Source organism: Monodon monoceros, unplaced genomic scaffold (genome assembly GCF_005190385.1).
Source record: "Monodon monoceros isolate NGI ecotype Baffin Bay Population unplaced genomic scaffold, NGI_Narwhal_1 Super_Scaffold_21, whole genome shotgun sequence".
NCBI classification, from domain to species: domain Eukaryota; kingdom Metazoa; phylum Chordata; class Mammalia; order Artiodactyla; family Monodontidae; genus Monodon; species Monodon monoceros.
In genome coordinates, this window is record NW_021703778.1 from 140,517,658 (window position 1) to 140,542,196 (window position 24,539).

The 24,539-nt window shown below is 36.1% G+C and overlaps 1 protein-coding gene and 1 non-coding gene across 5 annotated transcripts in view; both read left to right on the forward strand.

The window, feature by feature from the left end:
• The window catches only part of RAD51B (RAD51 paralog B), a 641,700-nt gene that overhangs the window by 55,841 nt on the left and 561,320 nt on the right, over positions 1–24,539 (forward strand). The gene's annotated exons all lie outside the window — the stretch shown is intronic.
• On the forward strand, positions 20,323–20,429 carry LOC114905446. Its single transcript, XR_003796271.1, has one exon. It is a non-coding gene; the product is annotated as a U6 spliceosomal RNA (small nuclear RNA).

The following is a 24,539-nucleotide window of genomic DNA, read 5'->3' on the forward strand; positions in this document are numbered from 1 at the left end:
TTCCTGGTGAATCGAGTGCTGTAAAGCTTATCTTGGATGATGCTTATCTTTTAAATTTTATTATAGTTGCTTAAAAGGACAAATTCAAATCCATATTTTCCCTGGTCAAGGAGAATAAGGAAATTTAAAAATATTTTATAGTTACTTGATTGAATGGAAAAGTTAAGTATATATGTTTATTTTATTCATATTGTTGTCTGACTTAATCTTGTGTAAAATATGAAAATTCACTTTTTAAAAGTTATATTGTTTGTTTTTATTTATTTAAAGTATTTATTTATTTGGTTGCGCTGGGTCTTAGTTGTGGCAGGCAGGCTCCTTAGTTGTGGCATGTGAACTCTTAGTTGCGGCACGCATGTGGGATCTAGCCCTGACCTGAGCCTCCTGCATTGGGAGCGTGGAGTCTTATCCACTGGGCCACCAGGGAAGTCCCTGTTTGCTTTTAAATTGTAATTGTAGGCTAATGTATTTCAGTTTTTTCTGAGGTGATTATTTATTTTCCTGAGTGAGAAAGGGGCTCTGCTTTTCTTTGTTTTTAATAGAGCCCTCTGAAAGAATAGGTACTTAGTATCCTCATATCCTTCTGTCTTTGCCTTTGTTTTTCTGTTCAGAGGTAAATGCAGAATATAACATGTACTTATGTAACACAGTATGGTATTGGTTTTTCTGACAAATCAGTATTGGTTTTAGAAGGCTTTTGAAAAATACTTCCTTTAGGAAATCTCAGAATTTTCCTAGCCTAATTACCTCACTTAAATGGAAAATCATAAACTTTTAAGCTTTTATGCTATACTTTGAATAGGTGGCTTCATATGGAAGTAAATGCCTTAAAAGATGTGTTGTTTTCTGGTTCATTATACCTTTCAAATTAGCAAACCTTATGCTTCCCGGTACTTAAACGTGACAACAAACATTCCTGCCCCAAGAAGTGTTTGCTGTTCCTCAGCCTGGAATATCCCTCCTCTATATCCATTATCCATATTGTCTCCTGTTATTAGTGAGGGCTTCCCTGACCATGTAAGTATTAACCACACTCCCTGCCTCTCCATGTCTCTTATTATGCTTTATGTTCCTCCATCATAGTTTTCACCCTCTAGCATTATATATTTATGTTTATTGTTTGTGTGACCTCACCACCCCATAGTACGGTTAAAGGGATTCTGTCTACTTTGTTCATGGCTTTATTCTCAGTACCAGGAATAGTGCCTAACACATAGTAGGCACTCAGTAAATGTTTTTGAATGTATGAATTTAGATACTGCTTTTCTTCTTAGACTTGATTTAATCTTATGTATGTTCATACTGAACTTAAATTTTATCATTTGCTTTTATCTTCACTTTGATCCTATCTTTAATATTGTTTACTATTTATAATAGTAATAAAATATAACTTTAGATGGCAGAATCTTATCATATGGGAGCTGAACTCAGTTCACACTGGTGTCTTATAGGAAGAAAAAGAATTCTTAAGATTCTTAAACTTGGAAAAGGCTTTAGAGATCTAGATAGTGTCACAGAACCAGGAATTAGAAGAGATTTATCTCAGTTTAGTAAAACTGTGGTAAGTGAATGTCTGATGGCCTCTGAAGATTGGGTAGAAAGCCAAGCATTCCAGCCTGTTCTTTGGCTGTGGATCTGAGATGGTGGATAGGGCCAGGATGCCTGGCATTTTGATACACTCTAGATAGCTTCATTCAAATGAGAGTAAAGAGTAAAACCAACTTGGCTGTGGGTTGAGTACTTCATTGAATTTAAATATTTCTCTACAGTGAACTTTCAGTGCTTCTAAAATGTGGGGAAAAAGCTTAAAATATAATTTGTATTTAATTTCGATTGTCACATTGTGTATATATTTGTGTATGGTATGTACAGTTGTCCCTCAGTATCTGCAGAGGCTTGCTTCCAGGACCCCTGCAGATACCAAAACCTGCAGATGTTCAAGTCCCTTATATAAAATGGTTGTCCTCCTTATCCATGGGTTTTGTGTCCAGGGTTTTGCATCAGAAATTCTCCAAGTAAACACAGCATTGTAAAGCAACTATACTCCAATAAAAATTAATAAAAAATAAAAAACTAAAATGTATCATAGGTTAGAAAAAAAAATTCTCCAAGTGAGAATTTTTGATCCATGGTTGGTTGAATCCACAGATATGGAACCCATGGATACGGAAGATGATTATATGTGTGTTTGTATGCAAGCATGCCTGCGTGTGTGGAGATTTCAACATCCTTTCTCAGTAATTGATAGAATTAATGGGCAGAAAGTCAGAAGACTTGGATAACATAAACAGTCAACTTGATCTAATCGGTGTTTACAAAACATTCCATTCAAATGCCTGCAGAATACATATTCCTTTCTGGTACACATGAGATATTCACCAATATAGACCATATTTGGGGACATACAATAAATCTCAACATATTTAAAAGATTGAAATCATACAAAGTGTGTTTTTTGACCCCAAGAGAACTAAACTAGAAATTGATAACAGAAACATGTCTGGAAAATCCACAGAAATTTGGAAATTAAACAAAAATACTTCTAAATAACCCATGAGTCAGAGAATAAATCACAAGAGAACTTAGAAAATATTTTGAAGTAAATAAAAATACAACATATCAAAATTTGTGGATTGCAGCTAAATCAGTGCTTAGAGGGAAGTTTATTTAATTAAATGCTTATACTGGAAAAGAAGAAAGTTTTCAAATCAGTGATCTAGCTTGTAAAAAATACAAGAAGAAGAACAAATTAAACCCAAAATAAGCAGAAGGAAGGAAAAAATAAAGATAAAAGCATGAATCCATGAAATTAAAAATAGGAAACAATAGAGAAAAGAATCAATGAAATAGAAAGCTAGTTCTTTGAAAAGATTAATAAAATTGATAAAACTGTCACCAGACTGACCAAGAGAAAAACAAATTAGCAGTATCAAGAATGAAAGAGGGGATATCACTGAAGGTCCTACAAATACTAAATGAATAATAAGGGAATGTTATGAGCAACTTCATTTCAGTAAGTTTGATAACTTAGATGAAATGGACAGATTCTTTGAAATACACAAACTATCAAAGCTTACTGAGGAAGAAAGAGATAACCTGGATAGTCCTATATCTGTTAAAGGAGTTGAATTTGTAATTAAAAATCTCACAAAGAAAATGCTAGGTCCAAAGTCTTTACTGGTAAAATCTATCAAACATTTAAGGGAGAAATAGTATCAATTCTATACAAACCTTCCAGAAAATTTATAAGAAAACTACAGAGTGATGTTCCTCATGAACATAAATACACAAATCCTTAAAATATATTAACAAATTAAATTCAGCAAAAAATAAAAAGGATAACTACATCATGACCAAGTACAGCTTATTTCAGGAATGCTTCATTGATTTTGAATGCAACATTAAAATATAAAATTTACTACAGCAACACATTAAAAAAAAGGATCATCTCAGTAGATGTAGGAAGGAAAAACAGTTGACAAAACTCATTAGCTATTCATGATGAAAACTCTGAGCAAACCAGTAGTAGAAGGGAACTTTCTCAACCTGATAAAGGGCATCTACTAAAAAACTACAGCTAACATCATACTTAATGGTGATATATTGAATTCTTTCTTCCTAAGATTGGGAATAAGGCAAAGATGGCCCATTCTTGCCATTTCTAATCAACAGTGTATTGTAGACTCTAGCCAGTGTGATATGGCAAGAAAAAGAATTTAAGTATACCTGTATTTAAATTAGAAAAGAAGAAATAAGACTATCTTTATTCATAGACAATATGATATGTTTGGTAGAAAATCCCAAAGATTTTACCCAGAAAGCTACTAGATTTAACAAGTGATTTTAGCAAGATTACAGGATACGAGAATTGATATATAGAAATTAATTGTTTCTCTATATGCTAGTGGTGAACAATTAGAAACTGAAATTGAAAACCTGTACCATTAATAAGAATACCAAAACCATGAAATCTTGGTGATAAATGAAACAAAATATATGTCAGATTTTTATACTGAAAACTATAAAGCATTGATGAGAGAACTCAAAGTAGACCTAAATAAATGAAAACATACCATGCTCATGGACTGCAGACTCACCAATGTCAAGATGTTAATCCTCTCCAAATTGCTCTATGTATTCAATACACAATCCCAATCGAAATCCCAGTAGGCTTTTGGGTAGAAATCAACAATCTGACTGTGATATTTATGTAGAAAAGCAAAAGATAGAGAACAGTTAGAACAATTTATAAAAAGGAAAGTATAGTTAGAAGACTCACACTCCCTGATTTTAAGACCTACTAGAAAGCCACAGTAATTAAGACAGTGTTGTATTGGTGTTGGGATTGACACCAGATCAATGGAACAGAATAGAGAGTGCAGAAATAAATCCATAGATTTACAGTTAATTTTGAACAAAGATGCTAAGGTAATTCAGTGGAAAAGAGATAGTTTGTCAACAGATTGTGCTAGAACCATTGGATATCCATATGTAAAAAACAAACAAATCTTGACTTGTACTATTATAGAAACCCAACTCAAAATGGTTGACACACTGTAACATAAAACCTAAAACTATAAAACTTCTGGAAAAAAAACATGGGAGAAAATATTTGTGGCCTTGGGCCAGGCAAAGATTTCTTAAATGACATTAAAAATATGCACCAGGGGGCTTTCCTGGTGGCACAATGGTTGAGAGTCCGCCTGCCGATGCAGGGGACACGGGTTCGTGCCCCGGTCCAGGAAGATCCCACATGCCACGGAGCAGCTGGACCCATGAGCCATGGCCGCTGAGCCTGCGCGTCTGGAGCCTGTGCTCTGCAACGGGAGAAGCCACAACAGTGAGAGGCCCGCATACGGCAACAACAACAACAAAAAAATGCACCAGGGACTTCCCTGGTGGTGCAGTGGTTAAGAATCCGCCTGCCAATGTAGGGGACACGGGTTTGAGCCCTGGTCTGGGAAGATCCCACATGCTGCGGAGCAACTAAGCCCGTGCACCACAACTACTGAGCCTGCGCTCCAGAGCCTGTGAACCATAACTACTGAGCCCACGTGCCACAACTACTGAATCCCACGCGCCTAGAGCCCGTGCTCTGTAACAAGAGAAGCCACCACAATGAGAAGTCCGTGCGCCGCAATGAAGAGTAGCCCCTGCTTGCCACAACTAGAGAAAGCCCACACACAGCAATGAAGGCCCAATGCAGCCAAAAATAAATAAATTTATTTAAAAAAAAACATAAAAAATTAACATTTCTATTCTTTGAAGATACTTAAGAAGATGAAAAAACAAGCCACAGACTGGGAGATAATATTTGTGCAACTCATATGTTAAAGGACTGGTAACTAGAAATATAAAGGGCTATGAAAACTCAGTAACAATCTAATTTTTAAAATGGGCAAAAAAATGGGCAAAAGATTTGGATAAACACTTCAGCAAAGAAGATATACAGGTGGCAAATAATTGCTCAAAATTATTAGTCATTAGGGAAATGCAAAGTAAAATCACAATGAAATACTACTATACACCTATTAGAATGGTTCAAAAAACAAAAGCAAAAACCCTGACAATACCAAATGCTGACAAGGATACATGGATACGGAGCAGCTCGAATTCTCCTACATGCTGACGGAAATGCTAAACGGTATTGCCACCTTGGAAAACATTTTGACAGTTTCTTGTAAAGTTAAACATTTACTTTAACTATATGACCAAGCAGTCTTTCTCCTAGGTGTTTTTTTTACCCTAATAAATGATATATATCATACAAAAATCTGAAAATGTTTTTAGTAGTATAATTCATAATCACCAAACACCAGAAACAACCCAAACAGATCTGGGTTAGAATTCAGACTCCTCCATTTACTACCTGTATAACTATAACTTAATTACTTTTCTGTTTTTCAGTTTCCTAATGTGTAAAGTGAGAGTAATAATGCCCAACTTTATTTTTATTTATTTTTAAAATAAATTTATTTATTTATTTAATTTTTGGCTATGTTGGGTCTACGTTGCTGCACATGGGCTTTCTCTAGTTGCGACAAACGGGGGCTACTCTTTGTTGCAGTGCGTGGTCTTCTCACTGTGGTGGCTTCTCATTGCGGAGCACGGTCTCTAAGCACGTGGGCTTCAGTAGTTGTGGCGCTTGAGCTCAGTAGTTGTGGCACACAGGCTTAGTTGCTCCGCAGCATGTGGGACCTTCCTGGACCAGGGATCAAACCCGTGTCCCCTGTATTGGCAGGCGGATTCTTAACCACTGTGCTAATAGGGAAGTCCAGTAATACCCAACTTTAAAACAGTGGGATAGTGCCCATTTTTCAGTAGATCCTTGGAAAAGAGGATAGTACTTTAAAAAAAAAGTATTTCCCTTATAGTAGTAATTGGTTGTTCTTTTAAATTAAATATACTTAGCACAGAGCCTCATATACAGCTTAACAAATAAAAAAAGCTGTAAGGAACCCTTATATCTGATATTTAACACCTTCCTTTTATACATCAGAGAATCTTATTGTCTTATTTCCTTCTAGAAACAGTAATACTTTGTTTCCCACTTGTTTGCCCCAGGACTTTCAGATGCCAGTGAGCCCATATTCATTTTGCCCTGTTAGCTCACTGTGCCAAAGGCCAGTAAACTTCTGTGAAGAGCCAGATAGTAATATTTTAGGCTTTGTGGGCCCTAATGTCTCTGTGGTAACTACTCAACTCAGCCATGGTAGCATAAAAGTAGCCATAAACAATTTGTAAACTAATGGGTGTGGTTATAGTTCAATAAAATCTTGTTTACAAAACCAGATTGTGGTTTTGTAAACCATAGGCCACAATTTGCCATCCCCTGATCTGGACCCTTCTCTTTTCTCCCTAGCCTTGGACCCAGGGCTGGCGCTACCATTAGATTAAGGAATTTGGAGGAAGGGAACGAGAGCAGTCTGCTCATAAAGCAGTGTTTTCTCAAACTAGTTTAAGACACTGGCCCCTTTTAAATGCAAGTGATATGCTCTGAACCCCCATTTCTGACTTCAGATTTATTATAATATCACAGACATATATAGAATTATAAAACTAGCTAATAACTCTTCATATTAAATCATACTTATGAAACCATAAAAGTGGGTTGTATTGAATAAACAATACTATTCAAAGTAATTATTCTAATGTTACAGATGATCATTTGCTAAATTAAATTATTACTTGCAATATAAATAACATAGCATAGCTTCTTTTGAATTATATGTGTGCGTGTGTGTGTGTGTGTGTGTGTGTATTTACTGTAGTTCATGTGATGACTCATCTTTGAACTACTACAAAACCTTCTTCTGTTTGGGAAGGGTAACGTCATTTGGCCCTTACCTGGGCATGAATGCATTTACATTTGAATTCTGCTATTACTTTTTTCTTATTCACCTCTGACAATTAAAGTTGTACCACTTGGCATCACTTGATTGAAAATACACATTAATATCTGTTGGCAGTTTTTAATTATAAAATGCCTATACTAATATTTTGAGGCTATCATTGAAATGGAAATATAAAATATAAAAATTCTCAGAGACAATTTACAAAACTTTGAATATGTTCACCGACTACAGTTTGAGAAACACAGTTGTACTAGTCTTGTAGAAGTTTTTTCCTGAATTTTGTGGGGGAAGTTTAAGGGACACTCTGCTATTGAGATGTAGGATGAAAAACCTTTGTCTTTTTTTTTTTTAAATTGAAGTATAGCTAATTGACAATGTTTTGTTTGTTTCAAGTGTACAGCAAAGTGATTCAGTTATACATATACATATATGTATATATTCTTTTTCAGATTCTTTTCCATTATAGAAGACCTTTGTCTTTTTAAAGTGTGTCCATGCTAGTATTAGAAAAAACAGTAGACTCTAAAACTATTTATAATTAATGAAAATAACATAAGAGAAGAATTTAAATATTACCTGTATAAAATGAATTGTGGTTATGGTTATTTATGTTGCTTGTTATCATTGATTTCTAAATATCATACAAAACAGTTATTATACATATTGTTAATTATGTATTAGGTTAAAATAATGAGATTTTCTTGCCAAAAAAGACCTTAAAGATCATTTAGATTAGCCTCTTCATTTTATAGATGACAATGAGGCCGAGAGGTGACCTTACTTGTTCTCCTATTTTTAGCATAGGAGAGGGCAGATGAATGGATAGAATGTAAGATCTTTTGGGTGCCAGTTCTGAGATTTTTTCCTATAGTAGGATTCTCTTTTTTTCTGAGATCTACAGAATGATGGTGGTGCTTCTTTGAAAATGCTTCCAGTGTATCTTGAACAGGCCCGTACAAATACCAAAAAAATGCACAAAATGCCAAGATCTAAGTTTTTACTGTTTCAGAGAATTTTCAACAAGGTAACTTCAGTTGTTGGTATATGAGTAGCACTGAAGTTTCCTATCTCTTTCCCCTCTATCTTCTTTTACCTTCATTTCTTGATATTGTGCAGATGTTTTCCGCTGTAAGGGAACTAGTACCAGTTACCAATATTTAGAAAACTGGTATATCAAGAAAAATTTGAATATACTATTTAAACATTCTAAGAAGGAAAAGTCTTATTTTCAATGAAAGTTGTTAAAATCCAAATTATTTTACTGAGGTGTGGTTTTGACAGGGTTTTCTCTTGTTGCCATCTATGTTCTTGATTTTCTCTTGTTTCTATCTGTGTTCTTGATTGTATGTTTTTTGAGAAAATGCATTGCTCTAATTTATTGCATAATGTGATTTCTTTTGAAATATTAATGCTCATAAAATATTTAAAGCTGTTTAGAAAAATTAATTTAAATGTATTATATTTTAAGGACATAAGGGTTTAAAATCTTTGGCAAGTGGAAACTTTGTTTTTGTTTTGAGTGAGGCAAATATTACAAGGTTAAACTTTTTATTATTATTTGACAAAAGCATAAAAATATTTTTTTTCTCAGTTTAATGGTAAATTTCATATGGGCCAGAATTTCTTTTCTTTTACTTTTAGCTATCCCATCATGCAAAGTGGGTTTAACTTATAGGATTATGACTTATCTTAGATACTAATAAATATTGAAAATTTAAAAAAATAGGAAGCTAGGCCAATGCATTTAAAATAATTAAAGTTTTGTTAATTACCAAATTGGAATAGAATGTTTATGACTTGTGAGATCGAAGAAAAATGTATGTATGAACCCAATTTTGACATTTATTCTCGTCATAAATGTAAAAATTCAGGATTTGCATTTCTGTGAAAGCCTAATGAAGTTTCTCTAATTGTGAAATAGAAACCCTACACTCTAGATATATGTAACTAAGCAATCAAAACTCTAGAGTTACATTTTATTGTTATGTAATGTTACTGTATGATTTTTCAGAAATCATATAATTTTTGGTTTACTTTGATTACTTTCATATTAATTGCTGAAAGCAAACACTGGGAATTCTGTGAGGTAAGAAACGTCTTTTACATTTTTTTTTGTTTTTCATAAGTGCCTTGTGTTTGCTAACTCACATTTGAAGTCAGATTATCCTTAAAGATACCCTATATTCATTCAGGTGGCTGAAACTCATAGACTAGACTAAACCTTCATTTTATTTCATTAGTTAGTGAGAATAATTCTAGAAAAATTATATCTTTCTTTTGTGTAGCTCTTTATAATTTATAAAACTTTGTTTTTATTGGTTTTTTTAAAAAATAAATTTATTTATTTTTGATTGTGTTGGGTCTTCATTGCTGTGCGCGGGCTTTCTCTAGTTGCGGCGAGTGGGGGCTACTCTTCCTTGCGGTGCGCAGGCTTCTCATTGCGGTGGCTTCTCTTTTTGGGGAGCATGGGCTCTAGGCGCACGGGCTTTAGTAGTTGTGGTATGTGGGCTCAGTAGTTGTGGCTTGTGGGCTCTAGAGCACAGGCTCAGTAGTTGTGGCTCACGGGCTTAGTTGCTCTGCGGCATGTGGGATCTTCCTGGACCAGGGCTCGAACCCGTGTCCCCTGCATTGGCAGGTGGATTCTTAACCACTGTGCCACCAGGGAAGTCCCAAGTCCCTGTTTTTATTGTTGACTAGAGCAAAAAGCTAGAAACAACTTAAGATTAATGAGTGGGTGATTGGCTAAATTAATGGTGGAACATCCATACAATGGAATACTGTGATGTTGTTAAAATGAATGAGGTAACCCAGGAATGTATTCACAGGTTGTTTAGGAAAGGATTAACTCAGCTGGGGTGGGTTGCTCAAACCCAGCATATTCCCAAGGAAGTCTTATCTTCAGGACTGCCAGCTCCTGGGAAATGAACTCAGAGCCTTTGGAATATTCTGCTTAATAAGAGTGTTTTTATATGCCTGATGCCTTGGTCCACACAATACCAGTTGAATCAGGTAGTTTATACAAACTGTGATTTATGGAGAACACCGATTTGGCTCTGGGGACTAGAATCTCAGTAGCTAAGGTCAGTCATGCAGGCCCTGCATGGTATGTGACTGACTCCCAGTAAAAACTCTGGACACCAGAACTTGGGTGAGCTTTCCTGGTGGACTTTGCTTCACATGTGTTGTCACACATCATTGCTGGGACAATTAAACACGTCCATGCAACTCCACTGTGGGATGACACTCGGAAACTGGTACCTGGTTTCTCCTGGGCTTTGCTCATCCTCCTTTTCCTCTTTGCTTATATCAATCTGTATCCTTTTGCTGTACTAAACCATAACTGAGTATAAGAGCTTTTCTGAGTCCTGTGAGTCCTTTCAGTGAATCACCGAGCCAGAAAGTGGTGTTAGAGACCCCTGACACACAGGGGCATCAATAGATAGGTGCAAGAATGTTTATGGGAGCTTAACCTAATTGCTCAAAACTGGCAAAATTTAGTTATTAGTATTGCATCAACCTTAATTTATTGATTTTGATCATTGTACTATGATTATATAAGATGTTAACATTAGGAGAAGCTGGGTGAAGAGCATATAGGAACTCCCTGTACTCTTTTTGCAACTATTTGGTGAATCTAAAATTATTTCAAAATAATAAGTTAAAAAAAGAGAGTGTGTTTTTATGTTCATAAATTGGCTCTGGAAGCTCATTAAGAAACTCCATTGGTTGCATTTGGAGAAGGAAAACAGGGGCTGGAAGAGGACTTCTATTTGATGCACTGGATCTCTTCCATTTAGTTGTCTGGTCCTGTAGATAATACCTAATACCTCTTCAATTTAAATGCTGCTCTTCATCTTTCAGCAAATCTATCTGGCTCCATTTTCAATATATATTAAGTACCATCATAAGATTAATTCCCATCATCTTCAATGCTATCTACCCTGGTTCTGGGTGTTTAAGAATACTGGCTTTGGAGTTAGGTGTGGGTTTGAATCATAGCTTCATTGTTTGCTAGTTTTATGACCTTGAGTAAGCTATTTATCCTAGTTCCAACTCTTAGTTTCCCATTTGAAAAATGGGGATAATAATATCTGACTCATAGGGGTGTGAGGATTAAATGAGACAATGTCTGTAATGTTCTTTGTACAATGTTTGACACATTCAGTAAGAGGTAGCCATTAATCATTAACTTTAGTAGTTACTTCATTCCAGGTGCTTGGTATATTTTATCTCTCTCCTCCTGTTTTTTCTTTTTTTTGTTTTTCCTCAGAAGGCTGCAAGCTCCTCAAAAGGAAAAATCATGTCTTAGGGCTGTATCCCCTTCTAGCTGTTTTGTTGATGGTTGCTGTTACTGCCTAACCCTCCTATACCTGGTTCACTCACTTATTCTTTGGATCTCAGTCACTCTTCTTTTTTTTTAATCTTTTTAACACAGACTTTATTGAAACATAATACTAATACAGAAAAGTACACAAATTATAAATGTATAAGTCAATAAGTGTTCAGAAAGTGAGCACATTTGTATAGTCAGCACTAGATCAAGAAACAGACCATTACCCCAGAAGCCCTCATGTCCCCCTTCTAATCAAAGGTAACCAATATCCTGACTTCTTACAACACCAGAGGTGAGTTCTATGTATCTTTGAAATTTAATAAATGGAATCATTTAGTAAATACTTTTTGTGTGTCTGGCTTCTTTTGCTCAGCATTATATTTGTGAGATGAATTCAGTGTAAGCATGTAATTTAAGGTTGTTTTTTTAAAATTTAATTTATTTTTTTATACAGCAGGTCCTTATTAGTCATCAATTTTATACACATCAGTGTATACATGTCAATCCCAATTGCCCAGTTCATCCCACCACCCCACCCACCCTCCTCCACTTTCCCCCCTTGGTGACCATACATTTGTTCTCTACATCTGTGTCTCAATTTCTGTCCTGCAGACTGGTTCATCTGTACCATTCTTCCAGGTTCCACATATATGCGTTAAATACGAGATTTGTTTTTCTCTTTCTGACTTACTTCACTCTGTATGACAGTCTCTAGATCCATCCACGTCTCTAAAAATGACCCAGTTTCGTTCCTTTTTATGGCTGAGTAGTATTCCATTGTATATATGTACCACATCTTCTTTATCCATTCGTCTGTCGATGGGCATTTAGGTTGCTTCCATGACCTGGCTATTGTAAATAGTGCTTCAAAGAACCTTGGGGTGCATGTGTCCTTTTGCATTATGGTTTTCTCTGGGTATATGCCCAGTAGTGGGATTGCTGGATCATATGGTAATTCTATTTTTAGTTTTTTAAGGACCCTCCATACTGTTCTCCATAGTGGCTGTATCAATTTACATTCCCACCAAGAGTGCAAGAGGGTTCCCTTTTCTCCACACCCTCTCCAGCATTTGTTGTTTGTAGATTTTCTGATGATGTCCATTCTAACTGGTGTGAGGTGATACCTCATTGTAGTTTCGATTGGCATTTCTCTAATAATTAGTGATGTTGAGCAGATTTTCATGTGTCTCTTGGCCATCTGTATGTCTTTTTTGGAGAAATGTCTATTTAGGTCTTCTGCCCATTTTTGGATTGGGTTGTTTGTTTCTTTAATATTGAGCTGCATGAGCTGTTTATACATTTTGGAGATTAATCCTTTGTCTGTTGATTCGTTTGCAAATATTTTCTCCCATTTTGAGGGTTGTCTTTTCATCTTGTATATGGTTTCCTTTGCTGTGCAAAAGCTTTGAGTTTCATTAGGTCCCATTTTTAAATTTTTTATTATTTATTTATTTTGGGGGGGAGGTACGTGGGCCTCTCACTGTTGTGGCCTCTCCTGTTGTGGAGCACAGGTTCCGGACGTGCAGGCTCAGCGGCCATGGCTCACAGGCCCAGCTGCTCCGCGGCATGTGGGATCTTCCTGGACCGGGGCACAAACCCTTGTCCCCTGCATTGGCAGGCGGACTCTCAACCACTGCGCCACCAGGGAAGCCCCCATTTGTTTATTTTATTTCCATTACTCTAGGAGGTGGATCAAAAATGATCTTGCTGTTATTTATGTCAAAGAGTGTTCTTCCTATGTTTTCCTCTAAGAGTTTTATAGTGTCCAGTCTTACATTTAGGTCTCTAATCCATTTTGAGTTTATTTTTGTGTATGGTGTTAGGGGGTGTTCTAATTTCATTCTTTTATATGTAGCTGTCCAGTTTTCCCAGCACCACTTATTGAAGAGACTGTCTTTGCTCCATTGTATATCCTTGCCTCCGTTGTCATAGATAAGTTGACCATAGGTGTATGGGTTTACCTCCAGGCTTTCTATCTTGTTCCATTGATCTGTGTTTCTGTTTTTGTACCAGTACCATATTGTCTTGATTACTGTAGCTTTGTAGTATAGTCTGAAATCAGGGAGTCTGATTCCTCCAGCTCCGTTTCTATCCCGCAAGACTGCTTTGGCTATTTGGGGTCTTTTGTGTCTCCATACAAATTTTAAGATTTTTTTGTTCTAGTTCCGTAAAAAATGCCATTGGTAATTTGATAGGGATTGCATTGAATCTGTAGATTGCTTTGGGTAGTCTAGTCATTTTCACAATATTATTTTTTCCAATCCAAGAACATGGTATCTCTCTCCATCTGTTGGTATCATCTTTAATTTCTTTCATCAGTGTCTTATAGTTTTCTGCATACAGGTCTTTTGTCTCCCTAGGTAGGTTTATTCCTAGGTATTCTATTCTTTTTGTTGCAATGGTAAATGGGAGTGTTTCCTTAATTTCTCTTTCAGATTTTTCATCATTAGTGTATAGGAATGCAAGAGATTTCTGTGCATTAATTTTGTATCCTGCAACTTTACCAAATTCATTCATTAGCTCTAGTAGTTTTCTGGTGGCATCTTTAGGATTCCCTATGTATAGTATCATGTCATCTGCAAACAGTGACAGTTTTACTTCCTCTTTCCCAATTTGTATTCCTTTTATTTCTGTTTCTTCTCTGATTGCCGTGGCTAGGACTTCCAAAGCTATGTTGAATAATAATGGTGAGAGTGGACATCCTTGTCTTGTTCCTGATCTTAGAGGAATTGCTTTCAGTTTTTCACCATTGAGAATGATGTTTGCTGTGGATTTGTCGTATATGGCCTTTATTATGTTGAGGTAGGTTCCCTCTATGCCCACTTTCTGGAGAGTTTTTATCATAAATGGGTGTTGAATTTTGTCAAAAGCTTTTTCTGCGTCTGTTGAGATGATCATATGGTTTTTATTCTTCAGTTTGTTAATGTGGTGTATCACATTGATTGATTTGTGTATATTGAAGAATCCTTGCATCCCTGTGATAAATCTCACTTGATTATGGTGTATGATCCTATTAATGTGTTGTTGGATTCTGTTTGCTAGTATTTTGTTGAGGATTTTAGCATCTATATTCATCAGTGATATTGGTCTCTTATTTTCTTTTTTTGTAATATCTTTTTCTGGCTTTGGTATCAGGGTGATCATGGTCTCTTAGAATGAGTTTGGGAGTGTTCCTTCCTCTGCAATTTTTTGGAAGAGTTTGAGAAGGGTGGGTGTTAGCTCTTCTGTAAATGTTTGATAGAATTCACCTGTGAAGCCATCTGGTCCTGGACTTTTGTTTATTGGAAGATTTTTAATCACAGTTTCAATTTCATTACTTTTGATGTGTCTGTTCATATTTTCTGTTTCTTCCTTGTTCAATGTTGGGAGGTTATACCTTTCTAAGAATTTGTCCATTTCTCCAGGTTGTCCATTTTATTGGCATAGAGTTGCTTGTAGTAGTCTCTTAGGATGCTTTGTATTTCTGCGGTGTCTGTTGTAACTTCTCCTTTTTCATTTTTAATTTTATTAATTTGAGTCCTCTCCCTCTTTTTCTTGATGAGTCTGGCTAATGGTTTATCAATTTTGCTTATCTTCTCAAAGAAGCAGCTTTTAGTTTTATTGATCTTTGCTATTGTTTTCTTTGTTTCTATTTCATGTATTTCTGCTCTGATCTTTATGATTTCTTTCCTTCTGCTAACTCTGGGTTTTGCTTTTTCTTCTTTCTCTAGTTCCTTTAGGTGTAACGTTAGATTGTTTATTTGAGATATTTCTTGTTTCTTGTGGTAGGCTTGTATAGCTATTAACTTCCCTCTTAGAACTGCTTTTGCTGCATCCCATAGGTTTTGGATCATCATGTTTTCATTGTCATTTTTCTCTATGTATTTTTTGACTTCCTCTTTGATTTCTTCAGTGATTGCTTGGTTATATAGTAACGTATTGTTTAACCTCCATGTGTTTGTGTTTTTTACGTTTTTTTCCCTGTAATTGATTTCTAATCTCATAGCGTTGTGGTCAGAAAAGATGCTTGATATGATTTCAATTTTCTTAAATTTACTGAGGCTTGATTTGTGACCCACGATGTGATCTGTTCTGGAATATGTTCCATGCACACTTGAGAAGAAAGTGTAATCTGCTGTTTTTGGATGGAATATCCTATAAATATCAATTAAATCTATCTGGTCTATTGTGTCATTTAAAGCTTGTGTTTCCTTATTAATTTTCTGTTTGGATGATCTGTCCATTTGTGTAAGTGAGGTGTTAAAGTCCCCCACTATTATTATTTCTATTTTTTTTTTTGCGGTACATGGGCCTCTCACTGTTGTGGCCTCTCCCATTGCGGAGCACAGGCTCCGGACGCGCAGGCTCAGCGGCCATGGCTCACAGGCCCAACCGCTCCGCGGCATGGTGGATCTTCCCAGACGGGGGCACGAACCCATGTCCCCTGCATCGGCAGGTGGACTCTCAACCACTGTGCCACCAGGGAAGCCCCCCCACTATTATTGTGTCACTGTTGATTTCCTCTTTTATAGCTGTTAGCAGTTGCCTTATATATTGAGGTGCTCCTATGTTGGGTGCCTATATATTTATAATTGTTATATCTTTTTCTTTGATTGATCCGTTGATCATTATGTAGTATCCTTCCTTTTCTCTTGTAACATTCTTTATTTTAAATTCTATTTTTTCTGTTATGAGTATTGCTACTCCAGCTTTCTTTTGATTTCCATTTGCATGGAATATCTCTTTCTATCCCCTCACTTTCAGTCTGTGTGTGTCGCTAGGTCTGAAGTGGGTCTCTTCTAGACAGCATATATATGGGTCTTGTTTTTGTATCCATTCAGCGAGCCTGTGTCTTTTGGTTGGAGCATTTAATCCATTCACGTTTAAGGTAATTATCAATATGTATGTTCCTATTACCATTTTCTTAATCGTTTGTGTTTGTTTTTGTTGGTCCTTTTCTTCTCTTGTGTTTCCCACTTAGAGAAGGTCCTTTAGCATTTGCTGTAGAGCTGGTTTCGTGCTGCTGAATTCTCTTAGCTTTAGCTTGTCTGCAAAGCTTTTGATTTCTCCATCGAATATGAATGACATCCTTGCCAGGTAGAGTAATCTTGGTTGTATGTTCTTCTCTTTCATCACTTTAAGTATATCATGCCACTCCCTTCTAGCTTGTAGAGTTTCTGCTGAGAAATCAATTGTTAACCTTATGGGAGTTCCCTTGTATTTTATTTGTCGTTTTTCCCTTGCTGCTTTCAATAATTTTTCTTTGTCTTTAGCTTTTGCCAATTTGATTACTATGTGTCTCGGTGTGTTTCTCCTTGGGTTTATTCTGTATGGGACTCGTTCTACTTCCTGGACTTGGGTGGCTATTTCCTTCCCCATGTTTGGGAAGTTTTCGACTATAATCTCTTCAAAGATTTTCTCGGGTCCTCTCTCTCTCTCTTCTTCTTCTGCGACCCCTATAATGAGAATGTTGTTGAGTTTAATGTTGTCCCAGAGATCTCTTAGGCTGTCTTCATTTCTTTTCATTCTCTTTTCTTTATTCTGTTCTGTGGCAGTGAATTCCACCATTCTGTCTTCCAGGTCACTTATCCCTTCTTCTGCCTCAGTTATTCTGCTATTGATTCCTTCTAGTGTAGTTTTCATTTCAATTATTGTATTGTTCATCTCTGTTTGTTTGTTCTTTAATTCTTCTAGGTCTTTGTTAAACATTTCTTTCATCTTCTCGATCTTTGCCTCCATTGTTTTTCCGAGGTCCTGGATCATCTTCACTATCATTATTCTTAATTCTTTTTCTGGAAGGTTGCCTATCTCCACTTCATTTAGTTGTTTTTCTGGGTTTTTTTTCTTCTTCCTTCTTCTGGTACATAGCCCTCTGCCTTTTCATTTTGTGTATCTTTCTATGAATGTGGTTTTTGTTCAACAGGCTGCAGGATTGTAGTTCTTCTTCTGCTGTCTGCCCTCTGGTAGATGAGGCTATCTAAGAGGCTTGTGCAGGTTTCCTGATGGGAGAGACTGGTGGTGGGTAGAGTTGGCTGTCGCTCTGGTGGGAAGAGTTCAGTAAAACTTTATTCTGCTTGCCTGCTGATGGGTGGGGCTCGGTCCCCTCCCTCTTGGTTGTTTGGTCTGAGGTGACCCAACACTGGAGCCTTCCCTGGGCTATTTTGTGGGGCTAATGGCGGATTCTGGGAGGGCTCACGCCAAGGAGTACTTCCCAGAACTTCTGCTGCCAGTGTCCTTGTCCTCACAGTGAGACACAGCCACCCCCCGCCTCTGCAGGAGAACCCCCAACACTAGCTGTTAGGTCTGGTTCAGTCGCTATGGGGTCACTGCTCCTTCCCCTGAGTCCTGATGCGTACAATACTTTGTGTGTGCCCTTCAGGAGTGGAGTCTCTGTTTACCCCAGTCCTGTCGAAGTCCTGAAATCAAATCCCACTAGCCTTCAAAGTCTGATTCTCTAGGAATTTCTCCTCCCATTGCCGGACCCACAGGTTCTGAAGCCTGACGTGGGGCTCAGAACTTTTACTCCAGTGGGTGGTCAGTCAGTCTTCTTAATTACACTCGCAACAATGTGTACAAAACTCTGTGCTAGGCACTATGACATCATAATGATGAATAAAACATAATCTTTGCCCTTAAGGCATGTATAAGTTAATTGTAGGAGACAGATAGCTTTCTGTGGTGTAATGGAGAATGAAATAAGTACCTTGTCTACTGTTGTTTTTCTGTTTCTAACAGATTTGTAAATACCTTGGTACCCCCTTCTCTGTCCTTTACTTGGGACTACAGAGTACACAGAGAGAAATAAAGGGAGGTAGCATAGATCTTCATATGCTCCAGCTAAATTCTATCACGTCTAACCTTGACCCTTACTGTCCGTTCTCATTCAGAAAGAGAGTGTTCTTTTGGAGACAGATAGTCGTTAAACTGATAAAGTATAAGCATAATTCGAAAGTTGAGTTGGTAGGAAGAAGTTAGAGATGAAAGCAAGTTGCAGCTCTTAGATTTTAGTGTTACTTTGCACATATTACATGGTGCCTTGATGTGTTTGTAGAATTTTCCAGTTGAGAATCTTAAGGTTGTGGTTGAGTGGCAAACTTCAATTCTCAAGTCAGAACAGAGATGCAGAGAAATGAGGTGTTTTATCCAAGACTGCTCAAGACGTATTTGCATAACTGAATACTATCACTTGCTACTTCTCTCTTGGATTATTATTGCAGTGTGTTAATTGGTCTGCCTATCTCTTTTTCTGTCTAGGTACCTACATAATTTTCCTAAAGTATATCTCTGATCTCATCCTCTGATTAGAAGCATTGCATGGCACCATCTTTTTTTATGGAATAAATCTACTAGAGTATCATCACTATGAGGGCAGAGAACTTAGGTGTTCCGTTCACACTTGTATCCTTTGCATCTAGGATGGTACGTGACACAGAATAGTTACACCAATCAGTATTTGTTGAATGATTCAGTCTAAGTTCCTGATAGGATATTCAAAGTTCGCTTTCATATGCTTCCAACCTACGCCTGCTACCTTGCTCTTTGGTGCTGGCTGCTGGTCTATCCCTGTCACCCTCTGTTTATTCTAGCTGTGGATGCCCTTCTCTTTCATCTCTCTCTTTCTAAACTTTACTCTTCTTTCATATCTGAGCTCTCAAGTTTTCTCTCTTTTCTGAGATTTTTGTGTCACTTGATTTTTAGATACCAATTGATTCTACACACAGGTTTTAGCCTCAATCAATTCTATCTTCTTTTGTAATACATATGGTCTTAACTTCTTAATTGGAACTTTAATCATTTATTGCTTTGCAGTGTTACTTAAATTTTTGTATGTTCATGTCTGAGCTCCTTAGTTATATTAGGAAGCTCCCTGAAAACAGAGCTATTTTTATGTATCCTTTAGAGCTGCTTACATAGAATAGTATCCATATTGAATAGTGTCTTAGATTAAGTGTCCAGTATATATTTGTAGAATGATTGTATCACTTTTTCTAGTCATGCAATTTATGAAATGCATATTTAATTAAGTGCCTACTTGAGCTCTTACAATACCTAAAGGGAAAACATTCTAACATTCTTTATAAAAAGTGAAAAGATACTTGGAAACTAAACTTTGATCTCTCCCCCATCCCTTTCCTTCTCCTTTAAAATTGATTTGTTCATAATTTGAAAGCTCCATACCTTTAATTTAATATGATATATGAACTTCTGTGAGACATCATCAATCAAGATTTTATACAAAGAGCTGTGATCGTCAAGGTGGGAATTTAACATTAGTGCTCTGTATATACTATTACTCTAATGCCTTATTTAGAAGTTTAATAATATTGGATGATATTCTATTTTATGATTTTTAACTTATCAAAGGAGAGCATTGTAGAGAAATGGGATCTTGAGTTTAATGGAGTACTAACAGCTCACTGTTTGATTAAATTCAAATAAACAATTTGAAATACAATCTTGGCTATATGAGAGGTTGCTCAAAGGATACTCTCTTGTGTTTTTTAAAGACAAAAATTATTTCTTTGGTTCATATTGTTGTATGTCCTTTGTCTATCTTGAATGTGTTCACTGAGTTAATTCCACTTAACTTCCAAGTACCTACATGTTGATATGTTGTTAGTGTTTTAATTTTACACTTTTAAAAACTTTGTATTAGTGCTCGCTTTGGCAGCACATATACTAAAATTGGAACGATACAGAGAAGATTAGCATGGCCCCTGTGCAAGGATGACACACAAATTCGTGAAGTGTTCCATATTTTTGTCTGTCATACAGAGTGAAGTAAGTCAGAAACAGAAAAACAAATACCGTATGCTAACACATATATATGGAATCTAAAAAAAAAATGGTTCTGAAGAACCTAGAGGCAGGACAGGAATAAAGACGCAGACATAGAGAATGGACTTGAGGACACAGGGAGGGGGAAGGGTAAGCGGGGGCGAAGTGAGAGAGTGGCATGGACATATATACACTACCAAATGTAAAATAGCTAGCTAGCGGGAAGCAGCCACATAGCACAGGGAGATTAGCTCGGTGCTTTGTGACCACCTAGAGGGGTGGGATATGGAGGGTGGGAGAGAGACATAAGGGGGGGGGATATGGGGATATATGTGTACATATAGCTGATTCACTTTGTTATACAGGAGAAACTAACACAACATTGTGAAGCAATTATACTACAATAAAGATGTTAAAAAAAACAACTTTGTATTAAAAAAATTTTTTTATTCCGAGCTTAATTCTTTAACATCCTAAATCTTGATTTCTTTTTGGAAGCTTCTAGTTTTATCATTTCTGTTTTTCATCAGTTTGTTTAGCCAGTAACTTTATTTCTCAGATAATTTATAATTTTAGTAGAGCTAGAAGTCCTAGGCAAAGTTTTAGTCTTAAAAGAAAACAACTTTAATTACTGCAGTTAGAATGTTTTCCTTTATTGAGTATAAGAATTAAAGTAGGCATTTAATTGACTTTATAAGACTTAAGGAAATTTTCCAAACATTTGAGTCTATGTAAACACATAACAGCTGTAGTTTAAAGGTTTTAACTGTCTTCCAATACAACTAAAATAATTTAAAATAGAGGATATTAAAAGTTAGGTATTTCTTTTGTTTTTTTAAGTATAATTGATTTTTTAAAAAAGATTATTTATTTGGCTACGTTGGGTCTTCATTGCTGTGCATGGGCTTTCTCTAGTTGCCACAAGCAGGGGCTACTCTTCGTTGTGGTGCGTGGGCTTCTCATTGTGGTGGCTTATCTCGTTGCGGAGCACAGGCTCAGTACTGCGGGTTTCAGTAGCTGTGGCACGTGGGCTCAGTAGTTGTGGCTCGTGGCCTCTAGAGTGCAGGCTCAGTAGTTGTGGTGCATGGGCTTAGTTGCTCCGCGGCATGTGGGAGCTTCCTGGCCCAGGGCTTGAACCCGTGTCCCCTGCATTGGCAGGCAGACTCTTAATCACTGCACCACCAGGAAAGCCCTCTTATTTGTTTTGATTCTCTTAATGTTGATTCAGTCTCTGCTGGGAAGTGTCTTATTAAAAATAAAACATTAAATCAAATGATAGCTTTTTTTTTTTTTTTTAAATGATAGCTTTTTAATCCCTAATACTATTTTGATTGTTATAGGAGAGAAAAATAAATATATGTGGGTAGAAGGAGAACAACTATTCTCGTTCTTACCATTAACGGTTTGAAAACCTAAACTTCTTTTAAAAGTTGATCATAAATGTTTGGGTTTTGAAGTCCCTTTTAAGATCAAGGACCTTATTTAGTATCTCAGAGTTTGTATTGTTTTACTGGCAAAAGTATGTAGTTGTTGAAATTGGTCTAGTTTATTTAAATCATCTTGAAATACTTGAAAGGCTGTAAATTATAAACAGCTGCACCTTATCGAGTACTTACTTTGTTCCAGGTATTGTAGTGAGTACATTTCAAACATTTTTCATTTAATATGTTAAATAACTTTATGAGGTAGGTTATATTATTCCTGTTTTATAGTTGAAGAAATTGAGGTTTGTAAGGGTTAAATAACTTTCCCAGAACCACACGGCTAGGTAAGTGGAAAGGGTAGGACTCAGATATGTCTGATTCCAATGCACATGTTTTTATTTCCAGTGGAACTTTGCTTCCTAATGCAGTTGTCAAAATTATTTTGCTCCCTTACTTCTTATTGTAATACTAAAAGCTGTTCAATACTCAGAATTCTTTCTTCCAAGCCTTTTTCAATGGGAAGTCTCACACTTTGCTTAATGCTTTGACTGTTGTTTGGAAGTGTAATGGTAGAAGTCCTTCTCTGTTAGTCGTATTGGTATTTCAAGTAAAAGAAATATTTGAATACTTGCAGCTTTGATTGCTTTTCCACTGCATATGAATTGTACATGTATGTTGAGTATAGTTTAATGCCTTTTATCTGCTAGTGAATGTGCTAAAGACTTGTTGGGTTTCTATATTTTCCAGCTGGAATTGGCCAGTCATAGCTTAAATCCTGTAGTAAGTATGCTCTCTTAGGAAAATAATTCCTAAACACTTGTACTTTGTACCTCTCTTAGGGAACATCTGAAGTACAGACAGCCTCCTAAGATTTTGCTTTGAGGTTTAATGAAGACTCAATATGTGCTGTGACCGGACAGGAGACATTTCAGTTTCATGGCATTTCCAGATGTGTCCCGTAAAATTGAGTGTTCATGAATTTAATTAAAAGTTCCTAGGAACTTACAACTTAAGGTAGTTTTTATAAGCATCATGACTCAAAGGATCTTTAGTGTATATATTTGAGGGAGGGACAGTTTTGACTTGAACTGGAATAAAGTGATGCTTATAGTTACGATAACCAAAGTGCAGTATTTTAAAGCAATACTGAAAATGTTATAATGTGAAAAGTTTTTTTTTTTTAATGCTCCTAGTTTAAAGTTACTGCAGTTGGTTTCATTTCTTAGACTATACTGTAATGAATCTCTCTTTTGTTTTTCTTTGTGATCTTTAGCTTAGTTTACTGGGTTGTCCAATGACTTGAGATTGGCCTGCTCTACAGCCTTACAAATGACAGTTCTCTGTTCAACAATAGACCTCTCCTTTCACTTTTCTCTTCCCATCTTTGGGAATCATGCTTTGAAGAAGTAAACATTTTATAGAAATAGCAAGATGCAGTAGAAAGTACCCCAGAATTTCAAGTCAGAAGATATGAGTTTAAGTACCGAATGTATTTCAACTGTGTGATTATGGATCAGTCAATTCTCCTTCCTCAGCCTCAATATCCTTATCTGTAGAAAGGGCATAAAAGTTCTTGCCTCATAAGCTTTAATTTTATTATTACTAATAATAGTAATATTATTACTAATACTGTAGTAGATGAATAATAGTAAACACATATTGCTCAATTACTAACTTATAGAGATTTTTACAGTTAACAAAGCACTCATATATAATAATTTTATAGGAAGATCTATCTATGAAAGGACTTTGTAAATTCTGAAGCACTATGTGAGTATTAGCTGATATTTTCATAACCAACTGAAGTGGCTGTTTTCAGCTTTAGTTATTAGAATGATGAATCAGAGTTGTTTAAATTTAGGTGACATTTCTGTTTAGCTAAAATAAACGTTTTGGAATGTTTTCTGACTAGTGTTAAGATTTATTTTTAAGTTAAATTGCAATAACATCTGATTTCTATATTACTCTTCTCATTGTTTAAAGAAATAGAGACTCGCTGAAAATCATGAGCGGTCAGGAGTACTTGGGGGCTAGTGTCATTTCTAGGAACTACAGTAGTGTTACTGTTCCACTAAGAGTAAGTTTATCATTTATTGCTAAATCAGTGTGATTATTTAAAAATAAATATTTAGCACTTTATGTTCACAAAGTACCCTGCAGTTGTTAATTAGCCTGCATCAGTGTTTATCTCTATAAAAGTCTGAGCTAGTGCCTGTATTGGTCAGCTTTGTACAGGATTTCCAAACACCATTGTGATGACTCAGTCTAACTCTGGGGTCAGTTGATATTTGTCTGTATACTGCAGGGCATTGTCAAAGCTTATTCCATTGTTCAGTCACACCATCATTTTCCCAGAGGAATTATTCTGAAAAAAAAAAAACTGCAGAAAAAAATTATAAAACCTTTTCTGTGTGTTTGTTTCAGAACCTCACAGTTTCTAGGACCTAGAAGTTCTTTCTAAAATATAACCTAAATATTTCCCTTCAGAAGTTAAATAGCTAATAGTTTTAAGGTAACTACCGATTAAGGCATTTTGTAATGAAATAGTCTTTGCCTTCAAGACTCTTACATATTCTACTAAGTGGATGTAAGACACATATTTAAGAAAATGTCAGTGTTGGTATGAGGTAGTAGATAATGAGTACTAACCAAGTGGTTGTGGCATGTACT